Here is a 14,540-nt window from a genome sequence, read left to right on the forward strand (position 1 = left end):
TATTGCAAGGAATTCCCAGGAACCCTTATTTTTCAAAAGTAGAAATTCCTTTGGCCAGGAGCAGTGGCTCACGCCTATAATTTTATTACTTTGGGAGGCTGAGGTGGGAGGATAACTTGAGTGAGCCCAGGAGTTCAAGACCTGCTTGAGCAATATAGTGAGACCTTGTCTCTACAAAAAACTTTTTAAAGATTAACCGGCCGGGCACAGTGGCTCACACCTGTAATTCCAATACTTTGGGAGGCCGAGGCGGGTGGGATCACGAGGTCAGGAGTTTGAGACCAGCCTGGCCAATATGGTGAAATCCAATCTCTACTAAAAATACAAAAATTAGCTGGGCGTGGTGGCGCATGCCTGTAGTCCCAGGTACTCAGGAGGCTGAGGCAGGAGAATTGCTTGAACCGGGAGGTGGAGGTTGCAGTGAGCCAAGATGGTGCCACTGCACTCCAGCCTGGGTGACAGAGCGAGACTATGTCTCAAAAAAAAAAAAAAAAAAAAAAAAATTAGCCAAGCATGGTGGTGTGGGCTGGTAGTCCCAGCTACTTGGGAGGCTAACACAGAGCAAGACTCTGTCTCAAAAAAAAAAAGAAAAGAAAAGAAAATCTTTTGATAAAAATCACCATTCCAGGTTGCCTCCGAATCATCCCCCTCACCCCTCAGTTTTTTTTTTTCTTTTTTGAGTCTGTCGTCCAGTCTGGAGTGTAGTAATGCATCATAGCTCACTGCAGCATTGAGCACTGGGGCTCAAACAATCTTCCCACATCAGCCTCCTAAGTAGTTGGGATCACAGGTGCTGGCCATCATGCCTGGCTAATTTTCTTCTTCTTTTTTTTTTTCTTTTGAGACTGAGCTTGCTCTGTCACCCTAGTGGAGTGGCGCCATCTTGGCTCACTGCAACCTCCACCTCCAGGGTTCCAGGGATCCTTTCACCTCGGCCTCCCAAGTAGCTGGGATTAAAGGTGCATGCCACCACGCCCGGCTAATGCCTGGCCAATTTTTTTTTGGGGTTGGGGGGCTGGGTGCAGTGGCTCAGCCTATAATCCCAGCACTTTGGGAGGCTGAGGCAGGCGGATCATGAGGTCAGGAGTTCAAGACCAGCCTGGCCAACATGGTGAAACCCCATCTCTACTAAAAATACAAAAATTAGCTGATGTGGTAGCGGGCGCCTGTAATCCGTAATCCCAGATGTAATCCCAGGCAGGAGGATTGCTTGAACCTAGGAGGCGGAGGTTGCAGTGAGCCGAGATCGTGCCAGTGCACTCCAGCCTGGGCTACAGAGCGAGACTCCATCTCAAAAAACTAAAAAGTAAACTAAAACTAAAAGACTCCATCTCAAACTAAAAAACTAAAAATAAATAAATAAATCTAATACATCCAAAATATTCTCATACCAACATATAATCAATGTAAAATAATTATTGAGATGGTACATCCTTTTTTTTTTTTTTGTACAAAGTCTTTGAAATCAGGGATGCATTGTGCCCAATTTCAAACTCAGCAGCTACATGTGGCTATTACAGATACTGTTAAGAAGCAACATTTACACCCAGGAAGCGTTGAAAGAAGGAAAGGACAGAAGAGAAAACAGACAACTACGCGTGAAAGACTTAGGTCAGGAGCAGCAGACACTGCCTCCTTAAAGGTCAGAGGGAACCTTTGTGTATAGTCCTTTCTAGAAGGCAAGAGATGGCCGGGCGCAGTGGCTCACGCCTGTAATCCCGGCACTTTGGGAGGCTGAGGTGAGTGGATCACGAGGTCAGGAGATGGAAACCAGCATGGCCAACATGGTGAAACCCCATCTCTACTAAAAATACAAAAAAATTAGCCAGGCATGGTGGTGCGTGCCTGTAATCCCAGCTACTCTGGAGGCTGAGGCAGAAGAATCGCTTGAACCCAGGAGGTGGAGGTTGCAGTGAGCTGAGATGGTGCCATTGTACTCCAGCCTGGGTGACAGAGCAAGACTCCGTCTCAAAAAAAAAAAAAGAAGAAGAAGAAGAAGGCAAGAGACAAGTCAGGCTGATGTTGGCAGGATCAAGGAATTTTAACTTAATCTAGAGTGAGAGACCTAGATTTATCCTGCCCTGAAAGGGGCTCTGGCCCCCAGGAACTTGCTTTAGGCAAAAGAAGATTTCTGTCAATCTTTCCAGAAGATCAGCAGGAGAGAGGCAGCCCCAGCCCAAGGCTTCATGCTGAGGAAGATTCTTGAAGACTTTCAGCTGAGCCCAGAAACCCAGTGCCTGTGGCCTGGGCTCTTCAGGCCTTTGGTGTTGAAAGCAAAGGTGGGAAATAAACACCAGTCAGTGGTGGTAACAGCTAAGAGGCCAAAGCTGTTACAACCTGGAGACCATCCCTGGCGACAGCTCCTGAAATGTGCCCTGACAGCCCTTGCCATCCGCAGGAGTCCTTAGGAGGCCTGTTCACCACCGAGATTTCGCCGAGTCCCCATGAGGTTGATGAGGCCATGAAGCCATGCCCTCCACCTCAGTCACAGGCGGCATTCCAAGTCAGCTCTCAGGACTAAGTGCCACTTGGCTCCTCAGAATGCTGACAGTGTGGCCAGGCGCAGTGCCTCACACCTGTAATTCCAGCACTTTGGGAGGCTGAGGCAGGTGGATCACTTGGGCTCAGGAGCTAGAGAACAGCCTGGCCAACATGGTAAAACCCCGTCTCTACTAAAAATACAAAACTTAGCCGTGCATGGTGGCTGGTGCCTGTAATCCCAGCTACTCCGGAGGCTGAGACAGGGGGATTGCTTAAACCTGGGAAGGGGAGGTTGCAGTGAGCCAAGATCACGCCGCTGCACTCCAGCCTGGGTGACAGAGGGAGGCTCTGTCTCAAAAAAAAGAACACCCCAATGCAAGAGGCCCAGGGGACTTCAGAGCATGGAGAGCAGCAAGGGGTCCCCGACAGACTCCTTTGCTTTGCACAAGGCTATTCACATGGCCCATCTGACTACAGGTGGAGACCAAGCCTGGGCCACCACTGGGTGCAGGGACTAGGACAGTTATCACTTACACTGGCTCCATGAGGCCCCAGGGGCAGCCCAGCCTGAGGTCCCCACTCACTACACTCAGTCCTCCAGGCCTGGCTACCTCCTTAGGCCATGCTGGTGTTGGGCCCCGAAGGGTTAATTGCTGCTGCCCTCACCCCCACAGACCCCTCTGTTCAGCCCTGGCCCTCCGCCACCTGAACCCCTGCCCGCTTGGCAGCCTCAGGCTTCCTGACAAGTGTCTGACCGGCTGCCAATCTCCACTCTCCCCAAGAGCCGTCTGCTTCTCTCTGGCAGCCGCGGTGCCCACTTGGGTTTAAAAATAAACTCGCTATCTGCCTTTCCTCCAGCAGAATCCCAGGCACTTCTTCCATGTGGAGCTGGATCCCAGCCGCCCCCGAAAGCACCATGTCGCCGTCATCTCAGCGGCCCCTGCGAGGAACACGTTCTACGACTCCATTGTAGGGACTTTGCTGCAGAAAACTCCATTTTATTGTGGGGCACCTGTCACTTCTCCCATCTGAGGGTCATTTCTGGGTGGAGGATGTAAGTGCAGGAGTGGGGTAGAGGCGTAGGGCTGCTCTAAGGGGTATGGGGGGGTCCCAGGATGGCTCAGACAGGTGTCTCTGCAAAACCAGCATCTCCAGCCTCAGTGGGGCACTGTGTGGCCTTCACACCCACAGTGCCCGGGGTTCCCTCCCCTCTTCCTGCCATTTAATTTCTCCTCCTCTGCTCTCTTCAGAACTCACCCTGTCCCACTCCTTCTCTCCCTGATGGCCTCTCCCCTCATGCTCCTAGGAGAAAGGCCAGCTCCCCAGCTCCCAGCTTGCTTCTTCCCAGCACCTTCAGGCTCTTCCCCAAGGGCTAACCCCTCCCACTTTGCTTCGAGCCCCTGCCCCTCGTACCACTTCAGGCCATGGTTCTGCCATTTACCAATCCTCTCCCCCATGTCTCCTGCTCCTTCCCATAACCCAGGCCTTTTCATCCTTAAACACAAACCACCACCCCAACCACCCCCAGCCCCACTCCCAGCCCCAGCGCCTCCGCAGCCCCAGTGCACTGTAGCATTGCTGCCCCCACTGCCACAGTTCCCACTGCTGTCCAGTCCTTGGGGCAAACAATGGGGGCTGCCAAGTCCAAACCGGCCTCCTGCTCATGCCACCACCTGCTCCAGTCTTACAGGCTGAGCACCACAGACCCTCCTCCCAGCGTGGCTGTGGCCAGAGCTCTGGCTCACCTGCCCCTTCCCTGCTCGCCTCTCCAGCCCATTTCAGCCCATCTTCCCCGCTAGGCTCCTGCCTTGGGAATTTCTTTCTGTTCCTGTTCCTTGAAAGCTGTCACCGTTGGACCTTCCCCCGCATTTATGATTTCCTCCCATTTTATTTATTTTTATTTATTTTTTGAGATGGAGTCTCACTCTGTCACCTAGGCTGTAGTGCTTTGGCACAATCTCGTCTCACTGCAGCCTTCACCCCCGCCAGGCTCAAGTGATTCTCCTGCCTCATGTCCCCCGAGTAATTGAGACTACAGGCGTGTGCCACCACACCTGGTTAATTTTTGTATTTTTTGTAGAGAGGGGGTTTTGCCATGTTTCCCAGGCTGGTCTTGAACTCCTACATTCAAGCAATTCAGCCTCCCAAAGTGCTGGATTACAGGGGTGAGCCACCACTTCTGGCCTCCAGCCCACTTTATATGACTAACTCCTACTCATCTGTTACGTGGCAATTTATCCACCACTGCTCCAGAAAGCCAGCCTGGCAATTTATCCATCACTGCTCCAGAAAGCCAGCCTGGCAATTTATCCATCACTGCTCCAGAAAGCCAGCCTGGCAATTTATCCACCACTGCTCCAGAAAGCCAGCCTGGCAATTTATCCACCACTGCTCCAGAAAGCCAGCCTGGGTGAGAAGCCTGTGCCCCGTGCTCCTGCAGCACTTTCTGATCAGCCCTCTGGGTCCAAGCATGCAGCACCCTGAGCCCTGACAGCCTGTCTATCCCCCTCAGCAGCGTCGGCCCCTTGAAGAGTGGGATGGGGTCTGCCTGTTACAGTGTCATAGTTCCAGCACGGAATCTGGTGCCTGCAACATGAGTGGTGCTTAATAAATGCTTGTGGAGTGAACTGCTCAGTGCTACACAAGACTAGAACAAATGGGCAAATGTAAAATGGGACCAGAAAATCCAGACTGGCTCACAACTGTTTTTACTTTTATTGGTTCTTTTATTTATCTATTTATTTATTTATTTATTTTTGAGATAGGGTCTTGCTCTGTTGGCCGTGCAGTGGCTCCATCATGGCTCACTGCAGCCTCGACCTCCCAGGCTCAAGTGATCCTTCCACCTCAGCTTCCTGAGTAGCTACGACTATAAGCGTGCCACCATACCCAGTTAATTTTAGTTATTTGTTTATCTATTTTATTTTATTTAAAGACGGAGTCTCTCTCTATCACCAGGCTGGAGTGCAGTGGTGCGATCTCAGCTCACTGCAACCTCCACCTCCTGGGTTCAAGCAATTCTCCTGCCTCAGCCTCCCAAGTAGCTGGGACTACAGGTGTGAGTCACCACGCCCAGCTAATTTTTGTATTTTTAGTAGAGACAGGGTTTCACCATGTTGGTCTGGATGGTCTTGAACTCCTGACTCAGGTGATCCACCCGCTTTGGCCTCCCAACGTGCTGGGATTACAGGCACAAGCCACCGCTCCTAGCCCCTATTTTATTTTATTTTGTTATTTTTTTGAGACGGAATTTCGCTCTTATTGCCTAGGCTGGAGTGCAATGGCGCAATCTTGGCTCACCACAACCTCTGACTCCCGGGTTCAAGTGATTCTCCTGCCTCAGCCTCCTGAGTAGCCAGGATTACAGGCATGCACCACAATGCCCGGCTAATTTTGTATTTTTAGTAGAGATGGGGTTTCTCCATGTTGGTCAGGCTGGTCTCGAACTCCTAACCTCAGGTGATCTGCCCACCTTGGCCTCCCAAAGTGCTGGGATTACAGGCGTGAGCCACTACGCCCATCTTATGTTATTTTATTTTATTTATTTATTTTTGAGACGGAGTCTCACACTGTCGCCCAGGCTGGAGTGCAGTGGTGCGATCTTGGCTCACTGCAATATCCCCCTCCCGGATTCAAGCAATTCTCCTGCCTCGGCCTCCCGAGTAGCTGGGATTACAGGGTCTCACCACCAGGCCCAGCTAATTTTTTGTATTTTTAGTAGAGACAGGGTTTCACCATGTTGGCCAGGCTGGTCTCGAACTTCTGACCTCGTGATTCGCCTGTCTCGGCCTCCCAAAGTGCTGGGATTACAAGCGTAAGCCACTGCACAAGGCCTATTTTAATTTTTTTTGAGACAGTCTCACTCTGTCGCCCAGGCTGGAGTGCAGTGGGGCAATCTTGGCTCACTGCAACCTCCATCTCCCGGGTTTAAGCAATTCTCCTGCCTCAGCCTCTTGAGTAGCTGGGATTACAGGCGTGCGCCACCACACCCACCTAATTTTTATATTTTTAGTAGAGATGGGGTTTCTCGAACTCCCGACCTCAGGCAATCTGCCTGCCTTGGCCTCCCAAAGTGCTGGGATTACAGGCGTGAGCCACCACGCCCAGCCCCAGTTAATTTTAATTTTAATTTTTGTGGAGACAGGGTCTCAATATTTGCCCAGGCTGGTCTCGAACTCCTGGGCTTAAGCAATCCTCCCTCCTTGGCCTACCAAAATGCTGGGATTACAAGTATGAGCCACCGTGCTTGGCTGACAACTATACTGCTTAACTGTTAAACTGAAATTTCAGTTATCTTTGGGATGTGGAGGCAAGACAGTTTCATTTGAGACACACCCCATGGCACATGCACGTTGTAGAAATGTCTTTTCTGGCCGGGCGCAGTGGCTCATGCCTGTAATCCCAGTATTCTGGGAGGCTGAGACGGGTGGATCACGAGGTCAGGAGTTCGAAACCAGCCTGGCCAAGATGGTAAAACCCCGTCTCTACTAAAAATACAAAAATTAGCCAGGCGCGGTGGCATACGCTTGTAATCCCAGCTACTTGGGAGGCTGAGGCAGGAGAATTGATTGAACCCCAGAGGCTCAGGTTGCAGTGAGCTGAGATTGCACCACTATACTCTAGCCTGGGCAACAGAGCAAGACTCGTCTCAAAAAAAAAAGAAAAAGAAAACCAAGCCTAATGACCAGTGTTGTTGAAAAGAGGATGGAGCCGGGTGCGGTGGCTCACGCCTGTAATCCCAGCACTTTGGGAGGCCAAGGTGGGAAGACTGCTTGAGCACAGAGTTCGAGATGAGTATGGGTAACATGGCAAGACCTCATCTCCACATAAAATATAAAAAATTAGCTGGCTGTGGTGGTGCGCACCTGTGGTCCCAGTTACTTGGGAAGCTGAAGTGGCAGGATCACTTGAGCCCAGGAGGTTGAGCCTGCAGTGAGCTGAGGTCACACACTGCACTCCAGCCTGGGTAACAGAGCAAGACCCTGACTCAAAAAAAAAAAAAAAAAAAAAAGGCCTTCATTTTAACTTGATTTGGGCTAAATCTGATAAAGTTACTTGGGCTAAATTTAATATGGCTTTCAGTTTTTCTGAAATTAAAAACCACATACCAATCCTTGTTCAGAGAATTACTATATGAGGACACTTGAAATTATTATCCGTGTTTACAGATGAGTAAGTGCATGTGTGCATTTATTTTTTATGTTTTAGACACAGGATCCCACTCTGCTGCTGAGGCTGAAGTGTGTTGGCGCGATCATAGCTCACTGCAGCCTGACCTCCTGGGCTCAAGCAGTCCTCCTGCTTCAGCCTCCCGAGTAGCTGGGATTACAGGAATGTGCCACCACGCCCGGCTAATTTTTTGTATTTTCAGTAGAGACAGGGATTTCTCCACGTTGGTCAGGCTAGTCTTGAACTCCCGACCTCAGGTGATCCACCCACCTCAGCCTCCCAAAGTGCTGGGATTACAGGCACGAGCCACTACATCCAGCCAAATTTTTTTTTTTTTTTTGAGACGGAGTCTTGCTCCGTCGCCCAGGCTGGAGTGCAGTGGTGTGATCTCGGTTCACTGCCAGCTCGCCTCCTGGGTTCACACCATTCTCCTGCCTCAGCCTCCAGAGTAGCTGGGACTACAGGTGCCCGCCACCACACCCAGCTAATTTTTTTTGTATTTTTAGTAGAGACAGGGTTTCACCATGTTAGCCAGGATGGTCTTGATCTCCTGACCTCGTGATCTGCCCACCTCAGCCCCTCGAAGTGCTGGGATTACAGGCATGAGCCACCGCGCCTGGCCAATTTTTTTTTTTTGAGACAAGGTCTTGCTTTATTGCCGAGACTGGAGTGCAGTGGTGCAGTCTTGGCTCACTGCAATCTCTGTTTCCCGGGTTCAAGCAATTCTGCTGTCTCAGCCTCCCGGATAGCCGGGATCACAGGTGTGTGCCACCACGCCCAGCTACTTTTTGTATTTTTAGTAGAGATGAGGTTTCGCCATGTTGGCCAGGCTGGTCTCGAATTCCTGAACTTAGGTGATCCACCCGCCTCGGCCTCCCAAAGTGCTGAGATTATAGGCATGAGCCACCATGCCCGGCCTGGTGAAGTCTTGGAGGTGAAGTCTTGCTCTGTCACTCAGGCTGGAGTGCAGTGGTGCGATCTTAGCTCACTGCAAGCTCTGCCTCCCGGGTGCACGCCATTCTCCTGCCTCAGCCTCCTAAGCAGCTGGGACTACAGGCACCCACCACCACACCAGGCTAATTTTTTTTTTTTTTGTATTTTTAGTAGAGACGGGGTCTCACCGTGTTAGCCAGGATGGTCTCGATCTCCTGACCTTGTGATCCGCCCGTCTTGGCCTCCCAAAGTGCTGGGATTACAGGTGTGAGCCACCACGCCCGGCCCAGCCTAAATTTTGTGTGTGTCTGTGTGTGTGTGTGTGTGTGTGTGTGTAAATGGGAGAATTGCTATGTTGCCCAGGCTGGTCTTGAATTCCCGGCCTTAAACTATCCTCCTGCCTTCGCCTCCCAAAATGTTAGGATTACAAGTATAAGCCGCTGTGCCTGGCCACATATATGCTTTTAAAAAGACAATGCTAATAATGCCAAATTTTTTTTTTTGAGGGATGGAGCAATTATTGATGTCTTTTGGTTTCTCTTTATTTTCTGAATTGTCTCTATTTTAAAATAAGGAACTCGTAGTATCTTCATAACCAGAAAACCATAAGTAATTAAAACTGAGAATAACCCTCCCAAAAGAAGGCAATGGTATTTACAGTAAAAAAAAAAAAAAAAAAAAAAAAAAAAAAAGTCAGCTGGGTGCAGTGACTCACACTTGTAATCTCAACACTTTGGGATGCTGAGACAAGAGAATCACTTGAACCCAGGAATTCAAGACCAGCCTGGGCAACACAGTGAGACCCCCATATCCACAGAAAAACTTAAAAATTAGCCGGATGTAGTGGCATGTGCCTGTAGTCCTAGCTGCTTGGGAGGCTGAGGTGGGGGGATCACTTGAGCCCAGGAGATCGAGGCTGCAGTGAGCTATGCAACTGCACTTCTGCCTGAGTAACAGAGCAAGACCCTTTCTCAAAAAAAAAAAAAAAAAAAAAACAACCTAATTGAACTCTATGCACTGTAAACAGGTATATTTATTGTCTGTAAATTATGCCCCTATAAAGTTAATGTTTAGAAGCTAAAAATGCCTTTAGATGACCTACATTCATTTCAAAATGTATATTCTGGCACCTAAGTTATAATCTTTATGGAAGTCTAATTCATGTACACTGGCAGTAGGGGTTCCTGGTCAATTCGCAAGCATTCTCTTCAAGACAAAGTAAGTTCTCTAATTTTGGGGCCACCAATTTAGGATTTGGAGGTCTGTAGCCTGCTATTATCAAAGACAACAATTGTAATTTGGCTGAATAAATGGTTTGCTAAGCAAAGAGTAGACATATGTATATGCTTGTATGTGCACAGATATTTCTGGGAAGAAATGGTAGACTGAACAGTGGTCACCCATGAGGAGTGAGAAGACTCAGGAGCATGGGGGGGACTTAATTTTCTTTTCTTTTTTTTTTTTTTTTGAGATGGAGTCTCCCTCTCTTGCCCAGGTGATCTGTCTCGTGATTTGCCTGCCTCAGCCTCCCAAAGTGCTGGGATTACAGGCGTAAGCCACCAAGCCCGGCCTTTTTTTTTTTTTTTTTTTTTTAAGACAAAATGTTGCTGGGTACAGTGGCTCAAGCCTGTAATTCCAGGATTTTGGGAGGCCCAGGCAGGCGGATCAACTGTGGTCGGGAGTTCGAGACCAGCCTGACCAACATGGAGAAATCCCGTCTCTACTAAAAATACAAAATTAGCTGGGCGTGGTGGCGCGTGCCTGTAATCCCAGCTACTCAGGAAGCTGAGGTAGGAGAATTGCTTGAACCCGGGAGGCGGAGGTTGAGGTGAGCTGAGATCGAGTCATTGCACTCCAGCCTGGGCAACAAGAGTGAAACTCCGTCTCAAAAAAAAAAAAAAAAGACAGAATGTCTCACTCTGTCACTCAGGCTGGAGTGCAGTGGCATGATCTTGGCTCACTGCAACCTCCGCCTCCTGGGTTCAAGCGATTCTCCTGCCTCAGCCTCCCAAGTAGCTGGGACTACAGGCACCCGCCACCACACCCACCTAATTTTTGTAGTTTTAGTAGAGTCAGGGTTTCACCATGTTGGCCAGGCTGGTCTCAAACTCTTGATCTCAGGTGATCCGCCTGCCTTGGCCTCCCAAAGTGCTGGGATTACAGGCATGAGCCTCAAAATTCTTTTATTTGTTTGAATACATTTTTTAAAATTTTAAATTGTGGTAAAAAACACATAATACAAAACTTACCCTCTCAATGTTTAAGAGTACAGTTTAGGCCAGGCGCAGTGGCTCACGCCTGTCATCCCAGCACTTTGGGAGGCCGAGGTGGGCAGATCACCTGAGGTCAGGAGTTCAAGACCAGCCTGGTTAACATGGCAAAAACCCGTCTCTACTAAAAAATACAAAAATTAGCTGGACGTTGTGGCAGGCGCCTCTAATCCCAGCTACTCGGGAGGCTGAGGTTGCAGTGAGCCAAGATCGTGCCACTGCGATCCAGCCTGGGCAAAAGAGCGAGACTCTGTCTCAAAAAGAAAAAAAAAAAAAAGAGTACAGTTCAGTGGTGTTAACTATATGCACGTCTGTGTAGCAGATCCCTAGAAGTTTTTCATCTTGCAAAACTAAAACTCTATAGCCATTGACAACTGCCTATTCCCCACTCCCTCCAGCCCCTGGCCACCACCACTCTATGTTGTTTTCATGATTTTGACTATTCTGAGTCTCATATAAGTGGAGTCACACAGTATTTGTCTTTTTGTGGCTGGGCTTAATCCACTCAGCATAATGTCTTCAACTCTCATTCATATAGCAGATGTCAGGATTTCCTTCTTTCAAAGCTGAATAACTTTCTATTGTATGGAGGGACCACATTTTCTTTTCTTTTTTGTTTGAGACGGGGTCTCAGTCTGTCGTGCAGGCTGGAGTGCAGTGGTGCCATCCCGGCTCACTCCAACCTCCGCCTCCCGGGTGGTTCAAGTGATTCTCACGCCTCAGTCTGCTGAATAGCTGGGATTACAGGCGCCCACCACCACGCCCGGCTAATTTTTGTATTTTTGGTCAAGATGGGTTTTCGCCATGTTGCCCAGGCTCGTCTCGAATTCCTGGGATGAAGTGATCCTCCCACCTCAGGACTCCCAAAGTGCTGGGATTACAGGAGTGTGCCACCATGCCCAGCCTTTTTAAAAAATCTTTTATACTGTATATATTTTATCTTTCACTGTACCTTTTGTTTAGATATGTCTAGATATACAAATACCATTGTGTTGCCATTGTTTACAGCATTCAGTATAGACACACACTGATGGGTTTGTAGCCTAGGAGCAATAGGCTATACCACAGAGCCTACGTGTGTAGTAGACTATGCTGTATAGGTTTGTGTGAGTTCACTCTATATTTGTACAATGACAGAATCACCTGATGTTAAGTGTTACATGACTGTAACAGTTCCCACCCTATACCATGTCTCTTCTAGGCCAAAGCCCCCTCCCCAGAGTGGACCCCTAGCACTCCACAGCAGGATCACAAGCTGGTCTCTGGTCCCAGACCCTGCAGATCCTTGTCGACGCTTCCAGTCTCGATCACTTCCCGATGGTTTGAATGTGAAGTCAACAATCCACGGAACAATTTGCATTTACTGTTTCCAGGGCTTTTGCAGTTAAAAGTGTTTTCAGGTTCCCCGATCTTCCTGCAGATGTCCCTGCAGTCAGAGGCTGAGTCTGTCCCTTCTCCCAGCAGCAGCTGGGTACAGGATCTAACATCAGTCTCTGCCTGCTGGGCAGAAGCTGCAGCTGCAATGTGCTTTCAGAAAAATGGGCCAGGCCAAAGGAGCTCCCCATCGGTGCTTTTCAGTGTTCCCAGCACAAAGATAAAATTACACTTCCATAGGAGTACACAAACTAAAAATAAAATTTAAAGAAAGCGATCTAGTTCTGTATCATTTTCCCCATGGTCGGGTCCCATTCGGGTCACTGGACATGCACTGAAATCGCTTATGAACAGCTGCTTGGTTCTGCCCCGCCTGGAGTTTATGGCTGTCAGCATCCCCAGCCCTCTGTGATGGCCCCAGGAGAGCCAGGCAGACAAAGATACTTGTGGCGGTTTGGCTGAGGGCAAAGACGAAGTCGTCAGTTCTTTCCTCCAGGCACGAGCAGGGGGCTTCCTTAGGTTTTTCTTTCACAAGCCCCTATCTAGCTTAGAGTAGGCATAGCACGTCAAGGACAGGGCAAGGAAATGCTGTGCCATTTCCTTAGGATCCAGGGGGCGGGAGAAAAAGTCAATTGACAAAGAATGCTTGTCACCATGTCATGTCAGCAGCTTTTTCTGGTGCTTCCCAATCCTGAGTCACTTCCTGTTTCTAAGTTCCTCCAAGATGTCATTAACTGTAAGAAGGAGACATTTCTAAGTAATGACACCAACTCTTGCTTACATACAAGGTGAGATGGTTCTTTTCACATGGGCCTAGTCATAGTCATGATCCAGAAGTTTAAATTCATATTTTATTTATTTTGAGATGGTCTCACTCTGTTACCCAGGCTGGAGTGCAGTGGTGCAATCTCGACTCACTGCAACCTCTGCCCACCCGCCCCAGATTCAAACAATTCTCTTGCCTCAGCCTCCCGAGTAGCTGGGATTACAGGTGCCTTCCACCGCGCCCAGCTAATTTTTGTATTTTTAGTAGAGACGGGGTTTCGCCATCTTAGCCAGGCTGGTCTTGGAACTCCTGACCTCATGATCCACCCGCCTCAGCCTCCTAAAGTGCTGGGATTACGGGCGTGAGCCACCCCTCCCGGCCACTAAATCCATTATTTCATGATGAAACAGGAAAAGTTCCCTTGTCCCCTTGCAGGGTGTGCGATGGGGGAGTGGCTCACTTCTTCAGTGCCCCGCTGCTCAAACCTCAAACTTCTAGGGGAGCATACAGATGAGCAGGCTATGGGGCTCTGACCCCAAGACAGCGTCTAGGGGTGAATGTTTACAGCTGAAGCCCCAGTAGGCGTATGTTACAGTGTGCTTTTAGTTTTGCTCTTTTAGTTTAGTTGTCTATAGGCGGCTTGTGTTAGCTCAATTAGACCTCTGCCTCATTGCAAGGACAGAGGGCTTTCTGTATCCCGAGGTTCTTGCCTTAGTGTACTGGAAGAATCGGATCGCACGTGGGTTTGGAGAATGAGTGCAAGGTTTTATTGAGTGGAAGTAGCTCTCAGCAGATGGGGGAGCCAGAAGGGAGATGGTTTTCCCCTGGAGTCCGGCCACTTGGCGGCCCGGGCTCTCCTCTGACTGCCCAGGCCAAACTCCATGTCATTCTGCTTCTGCAGGTCGGTGGCCTGCCAGTGCGCCAGTGCGTCGGTGTGTTCCTCCGGACATCCAGCCGCCTGCATCTGCCTACTAGGGTCTAGGGAATGGGGGCAAAGCATTTGGGCAGGAAATGCCAGTCCTCACCTAGGTCCGTGGGGGCGGAGCCCTAGCCAGGAACCATGCCATCCTCTATGCAGCACTTCCCTTCCTCCCTTCCATATCATTTAAAGGGACCACCTCTTCCCTTCCCAGCACTCCCATATCAATGATATTTTGAAACATGCTTAACATCTAGTCAGGGATGGCACACTCTTCCATCAACCCTGCCCCAACCTCAAAATCACTGATAGATTATTTGGCTGAACCCAGAGGAGTCCCTGGATCCTCTATGTATGTCTCCCCTCCGGGGAGCCAGCAGTCATTCTGAGCTGACTGATGAGATGAAACTCATGTACTACGCCAGGTCTAAACCTTCTTGAACAGAGGAGGTAATTCAAAACAATTCTTTCCCCTTTTATTTTGGCTACTTCAAACAATTTTTTAAAAATGAGTGATTTTCAAACTATAATGTACATAAGAATCACCAGATAATTTGGGGGTAATGCAACTATTCTGCACTTTCTGGTGTGGTTACTTAACTGTATGCATTTCTAACTATACAACAGT

Source organism: Pongo abelii, chromosome 19, assembly GCF_028885655.2.
Source record: "Pongo abelii isolate AG06213 chromosome 19, NHGRI_mPonAbe1-v2.0_pri, whole genome shotgun sequence".
NCBI classification, from domain to species: Eukaryota; Metazoa; Chordata; class Mammalia; order Primates; family Hominidae; genus Pongo; species Pongo abelii.